This window comes from Podarcis pityusensis (assembly GCF_964106645.2).
Source record: "Podarcis pityusensis genome assembly, chromosome: 4".
Taxonomy (NCBI): domain Eukaryota; kingdom Metazoa; phylum Chordata; class Lepidosauria; order Squamata; family Lacertidae; genus Podarcis; species Podarcis pityusensis.
In genome coordinates, this window is record NC_138027.1 from 73,749,937 (window position 1) to 73,776,473 (window position 26,537).

Here is a 26,537-nt window from a genome sequence, read left to right on the forward strand (position 1 = left end):
GTTGTTGAACCTCAAATAACACAAATGGAGAGACCCGAGGCCTTGCAGGAGTATAAGCCGCTGTTCTCGAAGTTTGAATCTGGAGTGGACCAGGGGGGGTCTGGAGTTGTGAGGGCTCTTAATTTTGGAAAGACTTTGAAATATGCTTTTAAATACTTTCTGGATTACAGTGTTGACTGTGGGGAATGGGACTGTGGGGAATGGGCTGATCTGCTGAGGAGAGATGGAGATGGAGATACTTTTGGATTGGAGTCCTCCCGAGACCTACTCCCCAATGAGAAAGGAAAGAAAATAAGAAAAAGATCAACAAAAGATAAAGTAAAGGGCAGGTATAAACAAGAAGAAGATCTGCAGAAGGGACATGGAAAAGATTTAAGAGCCTCGGACATAAGAGCACCAGGTTGATGGATTAGATAAACGAGAAAGGACTGACAAAACCCGAGACCAGGAAGAAGAGACGATGGATGAAGATTGGAAGAAAGTTTCAAAATTTATTTAGAAAAGTATTGTAAAATTAATGAGTATTAGAAAAATGTTGGAATGAAATTATTTGGCCTTAGCAGAAAGGTCAAAAAGAATTATGAAAGAATATGTTATGGTTAAAAGAATTTGGTATATATAAGTTTTAAGTTTTAGGGTTTTTTAGGTAAGATAAGGTTAAAATAGATTAAGGTAATTTAAATGACAGAATATTGTGAAAGATGGAAAGGATTTGCTGAGATAATTAACAACTAGAATACAAAAAAGGGAGGTGTGAGGAGGTCGTTGAAATAAGTTAATGAAAGTTAAGGATTTGGGAATATTAGACTTGTTTTTTAATTGTTTGTTTATTTGTTTTTTGATTTAGATGTATTGTGGTGGTTTTTTTTTGACATTGGTTTTTATTGATCTGTATTGTTTAATTGTTATGTTTATCTACTTCTTTCTCTCTTTTTCTCCTTTTCTTGTCTTTTCTTTCTTCTTTCTTTGTAACTTTAAAATTCTCAATAAACATCATTAAAAAAAAAAAGGAAACCAGAGCACATGGAAACACGTTTACCTTCAGGCCGCAGTGGTACCTCTTTATCTACTTGCACAGGCATGCTTTCGAACTGCTAGGTTGGCAGGAGCTGGGACAGAGCAACAGGAGCTCACTCCATTGCGGGGATTCGAACCGTTGACCTTCTGATTGGCAAACCCAAGAGGCTCAGTGGTTTAGATCACAGCGCCACCCACATTTTAGTGCTACTACTAAAGTGCACCTTGCAGCCACAGCTATACTGGCAGCTTGGTTGCCATTTTGCATGGACCAGGGTCAATGACACAAATCTAGTATCATTCAGGGGCCTTATGGGAGGAAACTGTAGCTGCCACTAAAAATAAATGTTGAAGAATGTTTGAAGAAAATTCTGCAAAGTGACCTTTTTGTAGGAGGGTGCAAAAAGAAAAATCTTTGAAATATTCTCAGCTGTGGGGAGGGAAGCCTTTGGAGAAATTTCGGCTCAGCTGCAGTTTCCATAAAATGAGCAATATTTCAATACAGTGCTTTAGTCCAAATCAGGTGGAATGGTGTTGATTCCTTCACTACATTTCCCTGCATTCATTCTGGAACCATGTGCAAAGAACCATGAATATGAGGCACACATCATTCAATACTCCTACTAGACCTTTCTCCACTGTTCATGCCTACAATTGAGGATTCTGCCACAAAGCAGGTATGCTCCCACTCTATGCAGTTTTGAAAGCTTTGCATTGATGCCTTCAACCATAGTCTGAGCCCAAGATTGTTCTCAATGTGAACAAAAGCAATTAAAAGCTGATCCAAATGGAAAATAATGGATTGTATCCATCTAACTTGTATTCAGAGAAGACTCTCTGACGTCAAAAGACCTGACCAACTTAAGCCTATTGATTTCAGTGGATGTGCTCTGAATATGACTCAGTGGGATGCAGCCCAATCTCCATAGTCAAAGTGAACAGTCCATTAAAATAAGTCCATTAAAAAGGGGGCACTCTGACACCCACAAGAAGGGTTGGAAAAAAACTGAGGGTGCAGGTCTCCTCCTCCTCCAGGCCTCCTCCACTTCCAGTAGTATGAGCCATACAGTCCAAAAATCTCTTTGTACAGCCTACTGTTCTACTCAAGCTTATATTATATCTCAAGTGTAACCAACATGGTGCCCTTCAGATGTTGTGGACTACAACTCCCATCAGTCCTAGTCAGCGAAGTAAGGGATGTGGACTGAGGAGGAATGGTGGTGGGTGCCCTCCTTCTCCTGAACCTTCCCGAGAACAGGAGGACAGTATAGATTTAGAACAGTGGTTTGTAGAAGGTCATAGTTCAGAGGCTGCAGAGGGGAGAAGCTGGGAAATGTTGGGAGAGGAACAGCAGGAAGAAGAAGCACCAGGGGAGAGGCAGCTGACAGACTCAGTGTCTTTGGAAAGCGTTCCTGACGCCTCCTTCCAGGGCCAGGTGTACATTGAGAGTAGTAGAACAGAAAGCTCAGGGGCAGAAAGCTCAGATTATCCGACACAGGGGTGACGTAGAATAGGAGAGACGTAGGGGGTGGGACTTTACTTGGAACAACGCCATTATGTGAGAGGCAGTATCATCCGTCTCTCTCTGTGAATATTGAATAAAATACCATGGTAAGAATGTCTTGTTTTCCCATTTTTGGCTGCCAGCCTTGAGGGAGGGAGATCAGATTCCCTGAAGCCTGACAGGATGGTGGGAATAATATTCCAAAGCATCAGGATGCTGCCACAGTGACTACCCCTGATATGTCCATTGATGGAGTAACAGCACAGGAAAGGGGATTAGGAGTTTGGGCACTGAATCATCCAGTTGCTACTACAGGCAGAGCGACATTAGGGTAAGGGCTTTAAAATTCTTCTTTCGTTTCAGCATTATGGATGCTCATAATACTCAAAAGCAAAAGTGAGAGGATAAATCAAGGGCCGAACTATTTCATATGAAGCTGGGTGGCCTTGCTAGCACACACTGCTGATTCCGGTTAACCATCCACAGGCTTTTACACGAGGAGTGTTATATATGGCTTTAGGCATCTTTCGATTCTTGCTAATTCTCATAATGCGCTTTTGCAGCTTCCTCCAAGGGTTCTCACTACAAGGAATAATCAAGCTGTTCCCATCCATTCGATTAATAATTAAAGATTAAAATATCCTGAAGGAGGCAATGTCTAGACAGCGTTCAGGGGCTAAAGCATTTCAAGATGTCAGGGAAAGATATTGATCACAGCTGTCTATCCTGACGATAACACTTTGTTAGCAGCTTTCACCAAGGAAATCTACTCCAGAAAGTTTGTGCGTGCCTTTACGGCATGCTTCTTAAGGCCTTGATATACAAGCACACTGGAGAGAGAGCTATGCAATAAATAAAATAAATAAATAAATAAGAAATCCTTCTCCCTGGCCTCTCGTCTTTCAGAGACTTTGATCTGTCGCAGCATCGGCCAGGAAGAGAACAAGGTACCTGGGGCTTGTAGCTTCTTACTTGGAAGCTGTTGAAACTGCTCTTCATACCAAATGCAGTGTGAGTGCCAAGAGCACAGCAGTCCTTGAACTCCGGTTATTACTGGGATTTGCTACTGCTGGAGGGTGCTTGTCTCAGTGTCTTTCAGTGTTGCTCAGTGCAATTTTTTTGGTGTGATTTAGGTCTGACTATCCTGAGCATCCTGAACTGGAAGCAAGCAACCTTAAAATCAATGCAACTCATTTCCACATAAATATGATAAGGATGGAGCTCTATGTCTGATCATTCACAAAGAATGACGTGGTGCTCTGCACGTTTCCTAAATGGCTCTCCCTTCAGTGCAAATTCTGTGCATATATCAACGATGCTCCAGTTTACTTAGAAGAGGGATAAGGAACCAGTGGCTCTCCAGCTATTGCTGGACTCCAGCTCCAGTCAGCACACATCAATATGGCCAATGGACCAGAATGATAGGAGTTGGAGTCCAAGAACATCTGGAGGTCGACAGGTACCCACCTCTGAGGGAGAAGTAAAGGAATCCTAACAAAGTCCCTTTTCCAACATGGATAGCCAGATTTGTAGCTGGGGTCCTCCTCCAAATATCATAACACCTGTTTTAAAACAGCTGCACTGGTTGCCATTTTGTTTCCAGGCCCAATTCAGGGTGCCCTAAATAGCTCAAATCCTAAATATATGAAAGACTGCCTCCTTCCTACAGACCTTCTTGGGTGCGAAGATCAGCAGAGGGGGCCCTCTTGGTTGTTCCACAGATCTCAATAGCTTGGGGGGGGGGGGTTGGCCCTCCCTAAGTTGTGGAACTCCCTCTCCACAGATGTGTGTCTAGCACCTTTGCTACGCAGCTTTCAAGGGATGCTGAAGATGCAGCTCTTTATCCTAGTTCTTGACACTTGAGAGGTACATTTTTAGGACCCACCTTATCTTTGTAATTTTAAGTTGTTTTAAATAGTGCCTTTAAATAGCATGCTTAATTGTTGTTACCTGCCTTGTGAACTTCTGGTGAAGGATAGGTAATCTATATTGTAAATAATAATAATAATAATAATAATAATAATGTTTTAGGTTAATAAATATTTCATGTTTATTACTTCAGAGGAAAAGGAAGTTACCGTATTTTTTGCTTTATAAGACTCACTTTTTCCCTCCTAAAAAGTAAGGGGAAATGTGTGTGTGTCTTATGGAGCGAATGCAGGCAGCGCAGCTATCCCAGAAGCCAGAACAGCAAGAGGGATTGCTGCTTTCACTGCGCAGCAATCCCTATTGCTGTTCTGGCTTATGAGATTTATAATATTTTTTTTCTTGTTTTCCTCCTCCAAAAACTAGGTGCGTCTTGTGGTCTGGTGCGTCTTATAGAGCGAAAAATACGGTATTTTGAAGACTTGGCATAACTAAGTGCCTTCACCCCCCGAAACTGCAAAGTGAATGTAGACATTAGTCCTATTATACTTCCATTTTCTAAGCTGGCAAGCAATATGTGGTCATTAACAAGGGAAACCCTCCGGGAGAAAGAAAGACTATCAACACTGCATAATGAAATTGTTCTAATAAAGCTTCACTGACACAAGACTTGAAGGCAGGCTCTTCGGTTTTAGTCTCTTATAGGACTACAATGAAAGTCCTACTACAAATGCAGGAAAAAAAGAGGGGAGTGGGATGTAAAATGATGTTAATCCATGGCAAATTTGGGTGATAACACACTACACAAATGACAATAACCAATGTGAAATATAACAAGCAACGGGTGGAAAATGATAGCTCTGCTGATACAATGAATGCCTGAAACTTTTACAAAGGCAGTAAAAACCAGGGGTGCTGAAGTTTGAACATGAATATGGTGGTGAGTAGTAACATACATGTTGCCCCAGTTCAGAAAACCAGGGCCTGTTAGGATTCAAGCTAAACCCACCCCTTTACAGTACAGGATTGAAATGGGCACAGCCCACCATCAGCATCCTTGACAACCTCTCTCTTTCTGCACTTGACAGAAGGATACATGGGAGATGTAGCTCACATGGACCTTGGCAACCCTCCTAGAGAACCAAGGTCTTGGGAACTATATCTCCCATGGGGGGAAACAGTGAAATTGGTAGCTTTTCATTTGAGGGATGGCTTTCTTCCCTACAGAAATAGGGTAAGGAACCTTTTCTGGCCAGAGGGCCAGATCTTTATTCTGTCACCCCCCCCCCCCCCGGTGAGCCAGGTTTCAGAGGTGGGCAGGGCCTATCACGTGTCCATCCCCTGACATCATTATGACATCAGGTAATGCCACAATGTCATTTGCTGTCAGCTATTGTGCTCCTCTTAGAACTGTCTGAAAAAAAAAAAAAAGATTAATGATAAGTATTTTTCTCATGGGTAGCCACTGTTTCCAAAAGGAGAAAGGGGATAAAGGCTGTCTTTTGAAAGCATCATCTGCACACAGGACTTCTTCCTTTTGCAAAGAACCTTAACCTTATATGCCAGTGATATTTTTGAAAGGCAGTATTTTCTGCCTTCCTGCTCACTTGATGGGGAGGGGACAGGGAAAAGTGCCTTTTGGGAGCTTTTGCTACCTGTAGGAAAAGAGTCCACTGGTTAGTGGAGGATTCAATCCTGCAGGAAAGCACATGTGAAGCAACAACCTGCAGGATTGAGCTCTCCCGCTCACCATGTGATGAGTAGGGTGGAGAAGTCAGCATTTCCTTCCTTTCCCATGACGTCCTGACCATATGTTTTATTAGGGTTTAAAAAAACCCTAGTTAAACATTAGGTTCACCCACTGAATTGATTCAGGGTGAAGCCAGATCAGGTTCCTCCTAAGTTGGATCAGATACATAAGAGGGGGAGGGGTGAAATGTTTGCACAGCCCCAATTCTAATACCACCACCATTAACATGCATTTCTATGCACACTTCACCCTATTTTTGAACACAATGGGTACTCTATTGCAAAATTCAGAGAAGTGTGAATTTTTGAAGATGCCTATGTTTAACTCCATGTACTGTACTTTTCCGTTTATAAGACGCCCCAGTGTATAAGACAACCTCTATTTTTTGAGCCCAAAATTAAGAAATAAATATTTTAAACATTCTGTGTATAAGACGACCCCCAATTTTAAACTTTAAAAAATTGGGGGGAAACATAGTCTTATACACGGAAAAATACAGTATCATTTCAGAAAGTGAAAGTAAAAATGTGAGCTGAATCCAATCCTTCTTTCCACTGAGGGCTGCCACCACCCTTCGTGCTAAATACCCCAGGACACTCAGGCATGGGACATGCCAGGAGCCATTTTTGAAATCAGCTCTGCAGACAACCACTTAAAGGTAAGCTCCCCCACTTCTAAAAGAGTGATGAACAGATATAAATTGGATACTGAAAACAGTACCCAGTTGTATTCATTTGCTGCTTGTGGTCTTTGTTTTAGGCTGGGGCTAAACTGCACCAAATAGGTCCCATTCAGTTTAGTTTTTCATTCCTCCCAAAACTAATGCAAACACCTATTTATTGAGGTAGGGGTGTGTGTGTTAATGGTACTGTTGGAGTTGATCATGCTCCAGAATGAGAATGGAACAAATTTATTGGGGATACTTGATACAGATATAGGAAAACAAAAATAAAATTATTTTATGCTACAGGGGCTGCGAGAACATTAATTGCCAAAAATTGGAAAAAAGAAATAACACAGACAAAAAAAAATGGCAAGATAAATTATTGGATTATATTGAATTGGCCAGATTGACAGAAGCTATCAGGGATCAGCCCAAACAAAAATTTCAAAAAGATTGGGAAAAATATAGAGAATATCTTAAAAAGCTGTGCCCTCAAATTAATACTTGGACTTGTTTTGATTAACTTCTGCAAAATAAATTAAGGTATGTAAGTCTATGTAAGAAAGAAAAAGAGGTAATAAGGAATTAAGGAATCAGTTTACCAAAAACGGAAAGAGAACCATGTTGAGGATGAAGGAAGTCAAATGGAAGAAAAGAAGAAATGAAGTATGGTATATATATTGATGTTAATTTGTTTGTATAATTTTTTGTAAGTAACAATATTTTAGTTGTATTTCTGTTTTTGTTGTTTTTAAAGTTTTAGTGTTGATTATGTGTTATTATTTTTATGTTTAATGTGTGTATGTGTATCGTAAAATAAATTCAAATAATAATAAAAAAGAGAATGGAACAAATATTTCAGTATTTTCATTGTTTTAGTTCTCTCATACTTAGGGGGTAGGAGATGTTTCAATATCAGCATGCAGGAAACGATCCTTGATCTGTTCAGAATGGTGAATTTCCCCCTATTCCCCTCACTCCCTCTGCTGTTAAAAGCTACTTCAAATCCTTAATCTCCTTGGGAAGGACAACATATTAGTCTCCCATGACAAACTCCTTCCTGAGTCAGCAAGAACCATCTTAGCCTAATAAATGATGCAAGGAGGTGAGAGGCATCTTGGGGCTGAAAAACAAATACTGATACAACAGCCATCGCAGAAGCTACAGGAAATAAATGAGATGAGAACTTTCCTGGTTAAAATAAATTAAACTATAATTCTTACACGGTGAGGGAAAGTGACTGAAAGCAGAAGAGAGGGGGAGTGGGGGTAGAGAAAGGACGAAGCAATTTAAGATCCATCAGTCTGACATCGGAGAAACAAGCAAATGGAGTAAGGAATATAATGGAAACAGCAAAGCTCCTAGTAATTGAGTAGCAGGCTAGGATAAAGTGCCTCATCCGACTTACATATATACCATTTGCAAAATTATTATTGATGTCAATGGAAGAAGAATTGGGACCTCTCAAACAAAATTAGGAAGATTTTCATAGTAACTCAGATTCCCTCTGGCCGGGAACTGTCCATCTTTTTAACTTTGATGTTCTGGATTGAAGTTGGATTGGATTAAACTAGACTGCAAGGCGCTTTGTTGAAATAACTGTAGTAGCCCTTAAGAGAATTATATTTTCCATGGGCCTTGGGCCCTCATATACTGGTGCTCAGCATACCAGGACAAGAGCATAGGAGCCAACTCCTAGAGGCCATGGGGGCTTTGGCTCTCCAATAAAATATTTGAGGGGGCCACCCCCCCCAAGTTGATGGGCACTGCCATTCAAAAGGTTTGTGTGCACTGTGTCATGTGATTGATTACATGGGGCAGGGCTTAACTGGACTCTCACAATATTTTATTCAAGTTGGCACCCCTGTTGAAGAGGGAGAGAAGAGCCAAGCCCTTCTCCTCTCCTCTCTACATGTTACCACTGTGTACCCCAGAATTTCTGCCCCTTGCCAAGGAATGGCAGGGAGTTTTGAGAAGCTAGTAGAGGATCTTTCTGGGAATGTGAAGGCTGGGGAACAAGGGGAAGAAGCCAATAGTTCTCTCCTCTGGCTCTGATTTTTATTCAAGTCAGTGAAGATTTTTTTGGAGGGCTTAAAAGCTCCCTTCTTGTTTGAGGTGGTCTTTTACGGGCCCTCTAAATTATTCACCAGGATCAAAACTTTGCCGGTAAGTTTAGAAATCAGTTCCAAATCTGTTTTGCTATGCTGGGAAGAGAGACTGATTGCTAAACCACTCTAGGAATTGTACCTCTGTGAGGTTTCCTAGCAACTCTCAGTACTCTTAACAAACTAGAGCTGTCAGAATTCTTTGGGGGAAGCCATGATTGGTATCATAGTGCTTTAAATGCATGGTGAATGTGGCTGAAGTTTGGACCTTTCTGTGAAAGAACTGTGACCTCACATAAGTTCTGAAAACAAATTCCTGAAATCAGGATGTGCACAATGGAACCCTGTCCTTTAAGTCTAACTGTATGTCTTCTAGACCTGCTTCTACTTTGTAGATCTTGCAGTTCCCACAAAGAAAGTTCCAGCAAGCCTAACAGGCAACCCAGAGGCAAATCCTATACAGTGGTACCTGTGGTACTTAATTCATTCTGGAGGTCCGTTCTTAACCTGAGGTATCACTTTAGCCAATGGGGCTGGCACGCAATTTCTGTTCTCATCCTGAAGCAAAGTTCTTAACCTGAGGTACTATTTCTGGGTTAGCGGAGCCTGCAACCTGAAGCGTCTGTAACCTGAGGTACCACTGTATTACTAAAAACAGGCTGTCTTGGATTCAATATACCATGAAATAACTTCTGCTGGTGGAATATGGGCATTTCCTCTTCTCCCAGCAACCAGATGATATGATCCAAGATGATACGTTTTATTAGATCAAGTTACTAGAGAAATGCCTGGGATACATTTTGCCCTAAATGCCTTCAAAAGTTCACTATTTTTGATTCTACTAGTGACTCATATTTAAGCAGATTATTAGACCAATATTGACTTGGATGGATGGACACTTCCAGTTCGGACACTTCCTGCTCTCTTCTCTACAGCAGTCCTCTGTACATTATCACCATGGTTAGAGAACCCCCCCGATACACGAAATGTGACATGGGGCTGCAACTGTGTATCTGTGTAGGAGTAGAGGCTATAACAATTTGCAACAGCTTCAGTTTTTGGTGATTGGTAATACCAATGAGCTATGAGCAATATGATTCTACAGAATTAAGCTTTTGATGATATTTAGGGATTAAGATAATCCTTGCCACCTGCCAAAGATGGGAAGGGGTTCGTCTTCAAAATGAGACTTTTGTTTATCATTAAAGAAATAAGCTGATTTGCAAAGATCTTACACCAGTCTACTGAGAGTCCCTTCCACTGTGAGCTTTGTTGTTCTTAAGATGGTTAATAGTTTTCTTTCTCTCTTCTATTTGAAAAGGAGTGTAGCTTCCAATCTCTCTATGTTCTCCACAGACAACTTTGCAATGGGCAATCTTTCAAAAATCAATTAATCTTACCAAATTCAAGCTGCGCAGAACTATCTAAAGTCTGATATATATCAACTACAAGCTAGTTTGTTATATCTTCAAAGATTGAGGCATAATTAGCCACTTCTTTAAGAACTTTCTTTTCATTCACCCAAATATGGCCTGCCTTATTTTCAGTTTTGAAACGTTTTCATTTTTAAATGTTCACCATCCTGTTTTTCCTGTCAAGGTTTTAACTATTCCGAGTCTTCATTTTGCAAGTATGATGTTTTATTGTCTGGTGTTTTATTGTGGGCATATTATGCAACTTGTTACTGACACAATAATAATGCTTTAGCACTGGGTTTATTCTGCATTAGTTTGTTCTACGATGCTTCCTCGATGTTACCACATTATTTCTGTCCAGAGGGGATTTAGCATAGCACAAGAGGAACAAAAAGAAAGCAGAACAATTGTGATAGACACGATTATGGGATCTCAACAGGAAATTATGGGACAAGCACTGATTAGAAATGAAGCAGGGCGACTGCCCTAAAACCTTTGCAGGCCAAATGGTATTATTAATAATAATAATTTATTATTTATACCCTGCCCATCTGGCTGAGTTTCCCCAGCCACTCTGGGCGGCTTCCAATCAAGTGTTAAAAACAATACAGCATTAAATATTAAAAACTTCGCTAAACAGGGCTGCCTTCAGATGTCTTTTAAAGAGAAGATAGCTGCTTATTTCCTTCACATCTGAAGGGAGGGCATTCCACAGGGCGGGTGCCACTACCGAGAAGGCCTTCTGCCTGGTTCCCTGTAACCTCACTTCTCACAATGAGGGAACCGCCAGAAGGCCCTCGGCACTGAATCTCAGTGTCCGGGCTGAACGATGGGGGTGGAGATGCTGCTTCAGGTATACATTTATTTATACAGGTATTGAAAGCGGGATTATGTATGACTGTCCCAATTGCATCATGAGCACAAATAATCCTGAATGCATAATAATAAGGCTGCTTGGCTGTCACACAAACCCTGTGCTCCCTTCCACTCTCTGCAGATTGCAACCTAGCTCATACTTCCTGTGGGATTGGGGCGGGAGGGGGGAGAATCATCAATTAACCTTTAAATTTGAGGGAACGTAAATTATTCTTGCAAGAGACATTTATTCTGATGCCATTGCTTTCTACTCAAGAAGAACAATGGTACCTAACCAATGACACCTAACCATGAAGAGTGGTTAGAAAAGATTTGTACAATCACATATCCGTAGGATTCAAGATGTATGGAATAAAATGTATGACCTGATTTAATAGGGTTCTAATGGGATTTAGAACTCTATTTAGAATCTCCTGCCAACCTAGAAGTTTGAAATCACATCAAAGTGCAAGTAGATAAATAGGTACAGCTCCGGCTGGAAGGTAAACAGTGTTTCCATGTGCGGTTCTGGTTCGCCAGTCATGCTGGCCACATGACCTGGAAGCTGTACGCCGGCTCCCTTGGCCAATAAAGCGAGATGAGCACTGCAACCCCAGTTGGCCATGACTGGACCTAATGGTCAGGGGTCCCTTTACCTTTAATGGGATTTAATGGGGTTATATGTTAATGAATGTATATTATTCTAAAAACTTAATCTAAAGTTTTTAGTAGGGGTCTTAGAATGCAGGCTTGTGACTTAATAATGAATTACACTGTTTGCATTGTCTCCCGGTGTGCCAACTTGAATAAAATGGGGGGGGGGGCAGGTAAGCCCCACACCTACATAGTCAATCACTTGACACTGTGCATGCATACCATTTGAATGGCAATGGCCATTAACCTTGGGGGGCCTCACCCCCTCAAATATTTTATCCGGGGGGGGGGGGCAAAGACCCCTCAGCCCCTCGGAGTTGGCTCCTATGTTCCCTCCACTCAAACTCAGGAAAATCCCACAGCACTTTTTTCATTTCTGAGAAAGAAGGTTGCTGGTAACAGGGATACATATTAATACATGCATATAAGTTTGTCATTCTATATTATACTGAAACTTTTATCACTTTGTCATTGATACCTGCCCCCTTGGATAAATTGTGATAAACGTATTCTAAATAAATTATTATCCTCGGTTTCTTTCTTCTGCCCAATAGAGAAAACCCCTCATTTGGTTCAATTTTTTGGCTCAAATATTCATCTTTTTTCCCCCTAACGAGTTTCTTTGTAACAGACTCAAATCCCCTTTTTATTTCTTAAGCTTATTCTTAATCTTTTTTTCTTTCGGCACAGCTATTCAAGTCCTGCTCATTAATTGAAATTGTTTTAATTAAAAGAAAAGAGAGAAAGCGAAAGCGAAAGAGAGAGAGTTGCAAATATTTTAATTATTAGCTTCTGCCTCTTGTTCTGGATTATCCTCTTGATCACCTTTAAATGAGTATGTTTGTGTTGCTCTTGTCTCTCTAATGCTTCTGCCAACTGTCAGGCTTCAGCAGTCTTTACTTCTCCTCAGTCTTTCCAAACCCCCCCCCCCCCACGTTTTAGGCCTTGGCGCCTTACCTTAGGTGCCTGGCTAAACCGCAGCCATTAGAAATCAGGCAGACACCATCCCTGCTAATTTGCAGACACCAGGTTAAAACAGTTCTGTTTCAGGAACCTTTGCACCACGAATGTTGTCCTAATGTTCTGCTCTCTAAAGTTTTCATCGAAGTTGTGATATATATATATATATATATATATATATATATATATATATATAGCTTTGCCCCCCCCCCCATAAGCATATTTAAGACTTGTGGTGGAAAGCAGGGTATACAATTATTAAATAAATAAAATTTCAGAAAGCTTTCAGTTGAACGATGGAGTCGTTTTTATACTTATACGTCTTCATTCTGGCTGAGCCACTTCTACATCAAACACGCCCCACCAGTGTCGGAGCTTCATGCTCTGACACTGGGGGCGGAGAGCAGGCGGGGGCGGGGTTGGTGCGCATCCTGGGGATGTGGTGCATCGCTTGTGGGGATGTGGTGCCCAGCACGGGGAGAGGGCAGCTGTGATGACACCCCACTGGGAGCGTGGTACCGGGGGGGCAGTTTGCTTCCCCTGCCCCCCTCTTCCTTTGCCAGTGCGCCCCACTCTCCCTTCTGTTCTTGATTCAGGACTGATGCAAAGAGCTTCTGTGAGTGCGAGTGACTGTGGATGCAATTTTTGGCTTTTGACGCTTGAGGTGTACAGTGGTACCTTGGGTTACATACACTTCAGGTTACATATGCTTCAGGTTACAGACTCCACTAACCCAGAAATATTACCTTGGGTTAAGAACTTTGCTTCAGGATGAGAACAGAAATCATGCTCTGGCGGCACAGCGGCAGCGGGAGGCCCCATTAGCTAAAGTGGTGTTTCAGGTTAAGAACAGTTTCAGGTTAAGAACAGACCTCCGGAATGAATTAAGTACGTAACCCGAGGTACCACTGTATATTTTTAGGAACCACCTTATTTTTTGTAATTTTAAGTTGTTTCGATGATTAATACTATTGTGTAATGTTGTGTTCTAATATTAATGTTGCGTTTTAATTGTTGTAACCCACCCTCAGACCTTAGAGTGAAGGATGGGTAACTAGTAATCACAATCACATGCACTTTTTTGTTTCTATAAATAGCAGATGTCAAGGAAATAAGCAGCTATCTTATTTTTAAAAGACATCTGAATTATTATTATTATTATTATTATTATTATTATTATTATTTGGAAAGGGACATATAACTCTTTCTCTGCCATGCTCTTCACCAAAAGTGCCCCTCCTAAGCTTCTATTTGCATTTAAAGGGAACCTCCCATCATTGCCAGTAAATAAATAAAATTTCCATAGATCACAACATCTTAGTTATAGAGGCTTCACAAACATTTTAAAAGATAGGGGAGATGACTTAGAGTCTATTCACTTTATTATGTTAAAGTATCTTTTAAAAATTAAATAGGTAAAAGGTAAAAAGGTAAAGGACCCCTGGACGGTTAAGTCCTGTCAAAGGCGACTATGGGGTTGCAGCGCTCATCTTGCTTTCAGGCCGAGGGAGCCGGCGTTTGCCCACAGACAGCTTTCTGGGTCATGTGTCCAGCATGACTAAATTGCTTCTGGTGCAACAGGACACTGTGATGGAAACCAGAGCGCATGGAAATGCCGTTTACCTTTCTGCCGCAGAGGTACCTATTTATCTACTTGCACTGGCATGCTTTCGAACTGCTAGGTTGGCAGGAACTGGGACAGAGCAACAGGAGCTCTCCCTGTCGTGGGGATTCAGCTGACCTTCTGACTGGCAAGCCCAAGAGGCTCAGTGGTTTAGACCACAGCACCACTCGCGTACCTTAAAAATTAAATAACGACAAGATCGAACAGGTGACATCCTTGGAGGACCTGTTTAAGTATCTGAATGTGTCACCCATTCAACTTGAATCTTGCTCCCAGAAGATCTGAGAGAAACCTGATCTTGCCTTTCACACTATTAAAAGAGCACTGAGAGTCATGAATCATGGTGATACATTGCTGATTAAGTTAAGTGAAAATTTTTTTTCTCACTTGTTAAAATGCATTTGCCCCAAGGTGAATGAAGAGCACGTCAGTCTCCCTATTTTCTCAGTCCTCTGAGGAGGTTCTGCCAAGAATCGGAGGAAAGAATTTTTTAATAGCCTTACCACCAAATTTTGCCTAAAGTGAAATTTGAGGGAAATTTGAATTTCCCTGCTCTGGTGAAAATATCAGTAGACTAGGTTTTGCTATACATCAAGAATTAAACTAAAATGTCTGGGAAAATCCAGATGTCTGGCAACCCATGTTGGCAGTGTTGTTTTGGGTGATTTTCTTAAAAAAATATATCTCAAAAACTTCATTTTGCCAAAAAAACTCAGAAAAAAAGAAGCTCAACAACCTTGGGGGGGGAAATTATAAATAAATATGGCAACCCTACAGCAGACATTTCAAGGGACCCTAAAAACGTAGGAAGTGTGTTGATGGGTTTTGCTTTTTAGCACTACATAGCCTGGGGACCCAATTGGAAGAACTCTGCTACACACTCCATACTGAATGCTTGGAGTAATTTCTTACTTGTGTGTTTGCTATACCAATTAATATTCATTAATCAGCAACAATCTCAAAAAGCAATTAAGGAGTGATGTTGACACTTGGGAGTATTTGACTACAGTATGTCATCCTGCTCAATTAGTAGTACAGTGCTGGCTATGGAACAAGGTTCTGATTTTAATAGTTATTCTGGGGTGGGATGATGTGAAGGGTTTTTGTTTCTTTAAAAAAAAGCAATTTAGGCTACAGGAATGCAAATAGCCTCCAAGAAAAAAATGCAAATGTGTGTATTTGTTTTAAAAACGGCAGACACACGAGAGCATCAAACAACTTGCCGGATGCCTCGGGCCACACAAAGAATGCAGGATACAAGCAAGCAATGATGTGTCAGCTGTCAACGGCATTGCAGCATATATAGCGCCATAGGCTTGCCATATGCAAGCTGCGATTCTGAAACATTTAATCATGTCTAAATAAATTTAATGAGCTGGAAAAATGGCCTGATAGCTTTAAAAACATCTAATGGCACTGAAAGCTACTCAATTACAATGCTATTACTGTTTTCCCAATCATTGTGCATTGTCCCTGTCATCTGTACGCGTCATAGTAGTACTTTCTGTTTTGCTGAAACTCTTTAAGTAAATAAATAGTAATACAGTGGTACCTCTGGTTACATACTTAATTTGTTCCGGAGATCCGTTCTTAACCTGAAGCACCACTTTAGCTAATGGGGCTTCCCACTGCTGCCACTGCCGCCGCTGTGCGATTTCTGTTCTCATCCTGAAGCAAAGTTCTTAACCCAAGGTACTATTTCTGGGTTAGCAGAGTCTGTAACCTGAACCTTATGTAACCCGAGGTACCACCGTACGCCAGTGTGGTGTAGTGGTTAAGAGCGGTAGTCTCCTAATCTGGGGAACCGGGTTCGCGTCTCCGCTCCTCCACATGCAGCTGCTGGGTGACCTTGGGCCAGTCACACTTCCTTGAAGTCTCTCAGCCCCACTCACCTCACAGAGTGTTTGTTGTGGGGGAGGAAGGGAAAGGAGAATGTTAGCCGCTTTGAGACTCCTTAAAGGGAGTGAAAGGCGGGATATCAAATCCAAACTCTTCTTCTTCTTCTTCTTTGTGTTTCTACAGAATAATGTGGCCACTTCACACACCCTCTGTAGATATGGTAGGATATGTGCCGTCCCTTAGTTTGCATGCAATATAATGTGTAACACAGGCTGCCTGGGTGCCCAGCTTTTGCACCCAGAGGATGTGTCTGGATTTTCACCTTCTGAAATATGGCAACCGCACTACAGAGCAACCTAGAACTAGTTGAAAATATATATCAAAGCCTCGATCCTGCCTGAAAGGAGGAAACAGATGTATGTTGTTCCACAATCTAACTCGGACAGAAGCCATCACTGAAGAAATGACATCAATCAGCCAGGAATCACATGCATAGCTCAGCCAGCTTTCAGTCAAGTTGTCTTCCCTGAGGAGCTAGCTACCCAGTTGCAACAGCTGAGCCCTGCCTTGCTATATGATGGCTTTCCTAGAGGTTGTTTCCTTGCTCACACCTGGTAGCTTCTAGTGGGCCAAATATGGCTTATTCCCTAAATGAGCACTCTATTAATCGCAAGCTTGTTCTCTAACACTTTGTCTTTTCAAAAGCCACCATCTGCTGTTTATTCTTCATCCCAGTTGTGTTTTCTGCAGCTTTGATTTCTGATCCATCATCACTTTCCTGGGTGAGTCTTCATGCCTTCTGCTCTGCTCTGACTTCCCTTTTGCATCCCAGCTGTAACACTTGTTTCCACTTCTTCCCCATCCCAGCTTGGCTCCAGACCATAAGCCAATCACAAATGGCCTTCCTAGCTCTAAACATTTGTTTGGGTTCTGGCAGCATATCTCCCAGTTCTTTATATAAGATGGGAAGAGTAAATCACAAAGACTCCTTGGGTCAGCAGCTGGGTTTTTTTGGGGGAGGAACACTGGGTACATTCAGACATGGGAATTACTGCGTTAGTTTTCCTGATTATAATGTTAGCACTTCTATCCCAAAGCCTTTTAAATTGTATTACCTGCTCTGTTGTGGAACTGTGGCTTTGTAATCGATATACTACCTCTAAATGTTGTGTCTGCTGCCCTGTGCTAAATTTTACAGGACACGAAAGAACTACATGCTGGAATGCCACCTCAAATTTCACCAGTGCCAAGCTCCTGTGATTTTCTGGGTTGCAAATGGATTTTTTTTCTGGAAGCAAACATGGAATTGGGTGCTAAACTTCCTCTAGATTCTGTGAGTTTTCCACAAATGGCTTTTCCACTGTGTGAAAGATCCCATAAAAGGTGGAAATTATTAGGTGAGGAAACAAATAAAGTGCTCTCTGAATGCAAAGTTGGTGAAGTGATGGAGGGATAATGGACTAGCACTTCAACAACACTCCCATTCGACTGACTTGTCAGTAAATATCAGTGAATTTGGCCTGGGGCCTCCAGCAATTGACTCATAGTATATATTATAGACCATTCACTTAAAAAATAAATAAATCACAAAGACAAAGTCTTTTAGAATGTGAAGTTGTGGTGGGGAGTTATTAAAAAAGGATTTTGAAAATCAGCACTACTAACGCATACCTCCCCCCCCCCAAAAAAACAACTTTTAGAAACCCTGAAGTAACAACAGTATTATACTGAACTATTATTTAGCAAGGGGCCATAGCTCAGTGGTGGAGTACATGCACAAAGTCGCCACAACTCCAGCCAAAGTAGACTGCTTAGCTGAATGGACAGACAGTTTAACCTGGTAGAAGACAACAATGCCAAAAAAGGAGGCAGAGAGAGAGAGAGGGAGAGGGATACCCAAAATTGACATAGGACAGGCTTTAGAGATGGATGGATCTGTCAATTTGGGATCTTTCAGTTTCTTATTTTTCCAATCTTAAACTCAGTTCTCCACCTATCTGTAACAATTTGCGATTTAAAAAAAATGAAAATTCACCAGTATTTTGTTGCTAACTTCTCTAATAACCATATTTTTATCTGCAGGTGGGTTTTTAAATTTTACACAATTTTTTTGCAAGCAATTTCCCCTAATATAATGCATTTTTGTTAACATTGGTAGGAGGACTGCACTGAAAAATTCAGATATTTTAAGGATGCCTCTATTTCAGTTTACATATTGAGTGGGATTCACTGAATGAACCATGTGAGTGGAGGCCATGCGCAAAGACTTCTGCGTGTGCAATGGGATTTCCTCCTCTCTCCTCCCCATGCCCCCTGAAATTGGCTGGGGTGTGTGCATGTTGAGAGAACCCCCCTAAACAGTGTGTAAGACAGGTGAGGGGGGTTGTTCCACCTGGCGAGCTGATATGCTTGTTGCACAGACAGAGTGCTCAAAGTAGTGAGACATTCCACCCACTGTTTTGAAAAATGCAAAATTCAGAGATTTTCCTTTAAATGAAAACTCAGCTGATTATCCACCACAATTCCTATGTGGCACACACCGTTCTGTCCTCAGCAGAATGGGAGAACCATGGGCTCAGGAGGAATGGCAGGTTGGGGTGGGGAATGCTATCACTGCCCTTATACAAACCCCTGAGGCACCCACTTCATTCTTCCTAATGGTCGAGTTGGTCCTGCATGATGGTCTTCAACAAGCTTCCAGCTCAACAGACCTTAATTTTAAGATTTCTCTACTGCACATAAATTGACATGCAACATCCACCCTACGGTGCTAATAATATGGAGTTTCCCTGTAAACTAGAGATAGTGACATTGAGCGGTGAAAGTCACTGTGAATATGTAAAGAGCAGTCGCAGCAGAAACTTGACATTCTTAAATTGCAATGTTTCCGATACATAGGAAAGTTCATATTTCCTTCCTAAAATGTGATAATGCAATGTTGACTCTGTGCCAAATGGCTCTAAGCACTTCTGTCAGACAGTCAGCAAGGCTGAATATGGCTACAGTCTGCTTTGTGTAGTAAAGCCTGACAAATCAAGATGTTTCACTTCATCATCATTAATATTTTGGGTATCCACATTACGAGGGTTACACAAAATAGGTTATTTTTTTCTGAAATATTTTGAGAAGCCTCTAAATACTTGGACTGGGTGATGACGACTTTGTAGGTAGGGATTCTATTTGGAAGGAAAGCTATACACCAGGGGTCAGCAAACTTTTTTCAGCAGGGGGCCGGTCCACTGTCCCTCAGACCTTGTGGGGGGCTGGATTATATTTTGAAAAAACCCCGAACGAATTCCTATGCCCCACAAATAACCCAGAGATGCATTTTAAATAAAAGGACACAATCTACTCATGTAAAAACATGCTGATTTTACTGTCCACAGGCTGGACTTAGAAGGTGATTGGACCGGATCCGGCCCCCGGGCCTTAGTTTGCCTACCCATGCTATACACTGTATAGTATACAATAATCATTTTACTGCTCTGTGTGGCGTTTGTCCTCCTAGGTGTGTGACATCATACTGGGTTCATAAGAAAAGGTTAACTAATTGTAAACTGACTAACCAATGGGAACCCAAGGGGAGGAGTTAGAGTTAGGGTTAGGGTGGTTAAGAAGTCAGTCTGGAGTTAGAGAAGAGACAGAGAGGATAAGTCTGTGGGTTGGGCTAGTCTGATGTGAGAGAATCTCTTAAGAAGAGTCAGTCAAACAGTTGATATAATCAGTCAGAAGGTATTAGAAAGGTATAGGCGGTAAAGAAACTAAAATTAAGAAACTGACAGGAATATTATCTGAGAAACCATAAACTTGTTAATGCTTATAAAATAAACTTGTTTATTTGATTCAATTTTAACAACTGTCTGGACTCGTTGTTTTACCCGAGAGTAACGGGTTGGTGGCAGCGCGGAAGCGAGCACAGTGGTGGCACAGGGATCAATAGACCGTCAAACGTCCGGGGACCCTGTGTGATCGCCACACTCTGTTTCCCTTTTTTGCATTTAAGAGAACATAGAATAGAATAAAAATAATAGAAATTCAGAGTTGGAAGGGCCCCTGAGGGTCATCTTGTCCAACCCCCTGCAATTGCTTTCGATTCAAAATATTGTAAACTGCTTTGCTTTTTAAAAAAAAAACAACAACAATCAAGTGGTATATAAATGTTATGAACTAAAGAAATACAATGTTGTGTGACAAGAGAGAGCAAGTTGCATTTACACTTGTAGATCCCCATCTCCCCAATAGGAGAGACATATCCTTGTTTTACTGTGTCCACTATGACAACAATGTCCATCATGACAAGGGATGATTTCAGCATTTCAGCAATTTAATAGCTTGATGGCTCAGGCGATTATTTTAGCTTTTAGTGCCCACCTTATCTGTCTCCAGGTTCATCTTTGCAAGGGCTTTCTCTGCCAAATTGCCTTGCTCGTCTACCAGCAACTGTCAAAGCTATCAGGGAAACAGAATCTGACAGTTTCCTGGATAAGCCCCCGAAGGAAGACAAAGCAGTAGTTATAGGTGCTCTGCTTCTTGAAGCCCAGGTAGAATTACTGGCCACTGTCCAAAAGAGTCACACCAGTCAGGCAGGGGAAACGCCCAGCCAGAGGTCTTTTCAAAGGTGTTTTTTATTCTCCAGCAGACCACCTGGATGAGCAGGCAGGCTGGTTTTAAATAGAACAGTGACTTGGCTGCTCCAAGAGGTGATCAGCTACAACGGGGCAGTGGGGAATCACAATGCCTCTGACTGCAGACATGGTTCTTCTCTGCCTTTACAATGACGTGCCTAAAATTGCAACTTACCTGCAGGTCATTCGCTGAGGAAGACCCTGGTGGCTGCTTTTATAGTTGCTATTTTTGTTTTTATGGAAGGGGAGTCAGGAGACTGAGTTGATCTACAGCTACCAGAATAAACTGCCCTTTGTGGAGACCTCCCATATGGACAGAGTGTTTCCGTTGTTTATACGGCAGAAGCTGGTTGCATTTATTTAATCTAAAGACTTATACAGTGGTACCTCAGGTTAAGTACTTAATTCCTTCCGGAGGTCCGTTCTTAACCTGAAACTGTTCTTAACCTGAAGCACCACTTTAGCTAATGGGGCCTCCTGCTGCTGCTGCGCCGCCGGAGCATGATTTCTGCTCTCATCCTGAAGCAAAGTTCTTAACCTGAGGTAATATTTCTGGGTTAGCGGAGTCTGTAACCTGAAGCATATGTAACCTGAGGTGCCACTGTACTCTTTTGGGAGGACTCCTTTTCAGGAGGCCAGCCAGCCAGTTATACCTTTCTCCAGGGCACCCCATTCTATCCCACTTCCCCCCAGTTTTCTATTTCTCTCCTCCTTGACAAGACACTTGTACTGTGTAATCACAGAGTTTTCTGTATCGGTGGACTTTTGCTCCTACATTTCGCCCCATAAATTTATGCCACTTCCAAATCCTAAGGAAAGGGGAGATCAATCCATAAGGAAAGCAGGGATGCTTGCACTAATGGAACAATCTCCTTAATCTTATATTGAATTTCACCCATAGCTGTCAAGTGTCCCTTATTTGAAGGGACAGTCCCTTATTCCAGTGCCATGTCCCGCTGCTGTCCCTTATTGATGGATGTCCCTTAAATGTCCCTTAAATGATGTCCCTTAAATTTCAAAGGAAGCAGCTCCTCTCCCTCCCTCCCTGCCAGCCAGGGAGGAGGGAGGCTCCAATTGTGTTGCTTGGCTGTGTTGCTCACCCAATAAGAAGTCTAAGAACGACTGGGGGGTGGAGCTTGCATGCCTTGTGTGTGGCTAGTTAATGCAAGCTGAGGGGTTTTTTGAATGCTGGACGCCATTTTGTTGCATGTGCTGCTGCAAACTTTGCAGTGCAAAGCCAGGCCGGGGAGCCATCTTAAGTTGAGGCTGCATAGGCCTTGTGGTGCATGTGATTCAGATTCTATTCAGTTGAACCTCTGGTTACAAAGTTGGTTGGACAGTGTTCTCGAAGCAACCCAGCATGAGTTTGACCAGACTGCAGGAGGACAGGAAGACTGGAGTGCCTGGAACAGATGAGGCTGCAGGTCCCTTATTTTGGCTGCTGGTTCCTTATTTTCAAGGCTGCTTGTCCCTTATTTTCAAATCTGTAAGTTGACAGCTATGATTCCACCCCTTGGGCCTTCCTCAAGTTCACTGATACCTCTCTTGTTCCTTTGGCTACAGCCTGTCGACACTCATCAGCTCAGTTTACTCTTAGAGGGAATAGTAGTTTAACATATGAAGCTGTCTTTGAATGCTTCTCTAATTGACACTTCCCATTGCCATCATTTATAATTTACTTTCCAATTAGGCAAATAAAGTGTTCTACCTATACATTAAACACAAGCTAGGCAGGCTGCTGCTGTGCTATCCAGTCTTCATTTAGTAGCAGTTTCCACTCTGATTCTAAATGCAATATGTGGAAATAAATGTAACTAGTTCTGTAGGACAGAAGGCAACTGTGTATTTATGCGGGGAGTGGGGTGGGGGGTGGAGAGACACACACAATTGTTGCATGTTTACAGATGCAACACAACAGCTTTTAAACAGGTTTTTACACCCATCAGCCCTTTATCCCCCATAAAGGCCACAATCTGCTGTATGGTGAATACACTAACCAGGTAACTCTATACATATGTGCTCAGATGAGAGTTCTATGGCAATTACTCCAGTGTAAATGTATATAGCACCACTGGGCTTCACATGGTCATCTGCTATTGCTTGTAGAGAGATTTTGAAATTAGGCAATCTGTCCCTCCCCAGGCAGCCTACTGGGTGGGAAGGAAGACAGAGAGCAGGGGAATAGGGTGGCATAAAAAGAAATTCATATAATTCATATAAACCAGCAGCAGCTGCAAGAGCAAAATCCCTGTGTCTTCTGCATTCAGTGGTATTTCAAATATGTCTAGGGGAAAATCCAGCGGCATCACTTAAAATCTTCCGAATGTCATTTCCATTATGCCTGTGTTACTTATCTTTTTTGTATTATTATTATTATTCTGAGGCCTCACTTTTAAACTTGCTTCACTTTCTATCTTTCAAATCCAGGACTAATAATCCATTGCACAGCTGAGCACACAGAGGTACAGGCTCACAGCTGAGTACATGCAGACAGCCTGCTGCTGTGTATGACAGTCTGTCGACTGTGTACAGTTCCAACATGGTAAGAAGAAAAGAAGAGGGCATATCATGGACATAAGATCAAAACACAGTGGTACCTCGGGTTAAGAACTTAATTCATTCTGGAAGTCCATTCTTAACCTGAAACTGTTCTTAACCTGAGGTACCACTTTAGCTAATGGGACCTACCGCTGCCACCGTGCGATTTCTGTTCTCATCCTGAAGCAAAGTTCTTAACCCGAGGTACTATTTCTGGGTTAGCGGAGTCTGTAACTTGAAGCGTCTGTAACCCGAGGTACCACTGTACCAGCTCTTTCTGGACCCCCCAAAGGGAATGATTTCCCCAGGTCTGCCCTCCATTTTGCTTCTATGAAGTTACTGATCATTTGATCAATCATGGTTGGAAGGGATCTATCATTTCCAATTTATCAACAGGCTTTGCTATTAAATATTTCTCTCTACTGAAGCCTTCCAATACCTTTCAGTATAAAGTACTTTGGGTATATATAGTTCTCAAAGTTCAAGTCTACCAAGACATAATCAGTTGACTGTTCCCTTGACTTATCAAAGCTTTTGTTGGGGAATGAGTTTGCCTTTATGGCTCTTTACTCTTGTTTGTCTCCTGCTTCTGGCAAATAATGCAATTCTATAAAAGCACCAACGTACTAAGTACATATTAACACTTTGCAATGCTTTTATTTCACATTCACCTTCCAGAGTCTTTTATTTATATGAATACACTGTTCATAAGTATCTTGAACTGCCTAACATTTTATTTCCATCTATACAAGGAACCTGACTTTTAAAACACACCCTAGTCAGTTATTAGGTGGTTAAATCTCACTCCAAAGGTAGCACTATTCCTGAGCACCTATTTAGTTAGAAGTCTCCAAGAACTGATTTGCATAATTAAAATGACAACAGCTATTTAATGGAAAGGAAAAATCAGAAGTGCATTTAGAGTGTGCTCCCCATTCTTCCTTTGAATTGCTGGCTTGCATCCAAGCCACAGTTGTGAAGGATATTCTTCTGCACCCACAAGGGAAGAATATTTTGGTCACCTGACACCACTGTGCTGTCAGATGATTGACACTTACATGTGAAAATGATCCATGGGATGGATGAGTTCAGGGGAAGGATTTTTCTTTTAATAAACCCACTGGTTAATGGAGCACAAAATTATGAGCAAAAATATGTAAAAAGGACACGGAACTAGAAATGCTCCAGTTACACAGACAACACCCAATAGTATGGAGTAGAAGGGGAGGGGAGGAGTTCTAAGGGCCAATCAGGGTAGAAGGGGATGAGTTCTAGGGGCCAATCAGGGGCCCCCCTAAAAAAGAAATCTACCTGGTCCCCAAAAAGAGCAAGTAGGAAAGCTCACACTGAAATGGGCAGAAGTGTAGGGGCCAAAAGAAAAAGAGGGAAGAGTGTGGGGCAGAGTCGACTTAAATAGCCTGGTCTCCTTCTCTTCCCCACTGGGCAAAGCACTCACATGCTATGTCACAGTCCTCCCCTGGAAGACCCAACTCTCATTTTCTTCTGGGGAGGAGGTTCTGGCAAACCCCCTTCAAGACGGGGAATGGAATTCTCCCAGGGCAGGAAGTTCATGAATCCCACATCACAGACCTTCCAAGTGCCCCTGTTTTCCAGGACAGACTCAGATTTACAGAAGCCACCCTGGTTTCTGATTTGATCCCAGAATGTCCCTCTTGTTTTTAGGACATCCCTATTTTCATCAGAGAAATGTTGGAGGGTATGATCTCAGGGTTCTTAGCAAACCGAAATACAGAAAGCATGCAACAAATCCATTGTGCGACTGAACTTTCAATGTTATTTTTGTAGTCGGGGCTACTGCAGAAGCTGCACAGTAAACTTGGCGCAGGTCCGGAGGTGGCAAAGAAAAGACTCTGATTCTGGAGGAGCTTTGATGTACATTCCCACCCACACATTCTGATGGGGATCAGTTCTAATTAGAACATCACATGTAACCACCTGAAGTGTAGTGGAGAGTGAAGGAGATGCAAAATTTCATTTCCCAATGAATAATTTAATATTTGCAAGGCGTGCTTTAAAGGGGGGGGGGGAAGCCATATAAGCAACAAATCTTCCCCAAAAACATACAAAAAAAAGTGCCTTTTTATTCAAAATAGTTGAGTCAGAAAGATTGCCCTGGCAGCTGTTTTCATGGCAACCACTTTGGACATCAGCCATTAAATGAAGAAAAAGATGACCTGGAATAAACTCAAACATCCTGAGCATCTGGAAGATGAAAGGACAGGCTTCTGTACCTTTTCTTCCCTAGTCCTGTGAAATTTTGGGAAGTACTGTATGTGATGGCCTTAACACCCGAGGTTACTGCTTAGAATTCGTAAGGACCAGAAGCAGCTCATTCAATGGAATGGAGCTGCCACACTGGGTTTCTGGAAGGAGGGCTGCTATTGGTTACCAGGAGGGAGTGGGCGGCAAGGCAGCAAGCATATTGGCGCAGTGCAAATGTATTGGCAGATGGAGTAGATTGACTCTACTGGTGTGTTTGCACCACACTAATCTCCCCCTGCCTTGCCCCAACCATGCCAGTAGAGTACAGTGTGCCCCACCTAAGGATAAAACATTAACTATGGTTGGAGAAAGGGGACACAGGTGGCGCTGTGGGTTAAACCACAGAGCCTAGGGCTTGCTGATCAGAAGGTCGGCAGTTTGAATCCCTGCAACGGGGTGAACTCCCGTTGCTCGGTCCCTGCTCCTGCCAACCTAGCAGTTCAAAAGCACGTCAAAGTGCAAGTAGATAAATAGGTACCTCTCTGGCGGGAAGGTAAACGGCGTTTCTGTGCGCTGCTCTGGTTAGCCAGAAGCGGTTTAGTCATGCTGGCCACATGATCCGGAAACTGTATGCCGGCTCCCTCGGCCAATAAAGCGAGATGAGTGCCGCAACCCTAGAGTTGGCCACGACTGGACCTAACGGTCAGGGGTCCCTTTACCCTTTCCTTTATGGTTGGAGAAAGGTCCTCCCTCCACTTTTATGTACCTTTCTTTCCAATGAAGGTAGTGGGAAATTTAGTGATCCCCCCCCCTTTGGAGGGAGTCCTTTAGTAAACATGCATTCATACAAAGAGGCCTAGTGGCTTTCTGACCACTCACCTCTTCCTTTTCAAACTCC

At 42.2% G+C, this 26,537-nt stretch overlaps 1 protein-coding gene across 2 annotated transcripts in view; it reads right to left on the bottom strand.

Annotated features, from left to right (window-relative positions):
- Positions 1-26,537, bottom strand: part of GABRG3 (gamma-aminobutyric acid type A receptor subunit gamma3) — a 310,487-nt gene that overhangs the window by 80,440 nt on the left and 203,510 nt on the right. The gene's annotated exons all lie outside the window — the stretch shown is intronic.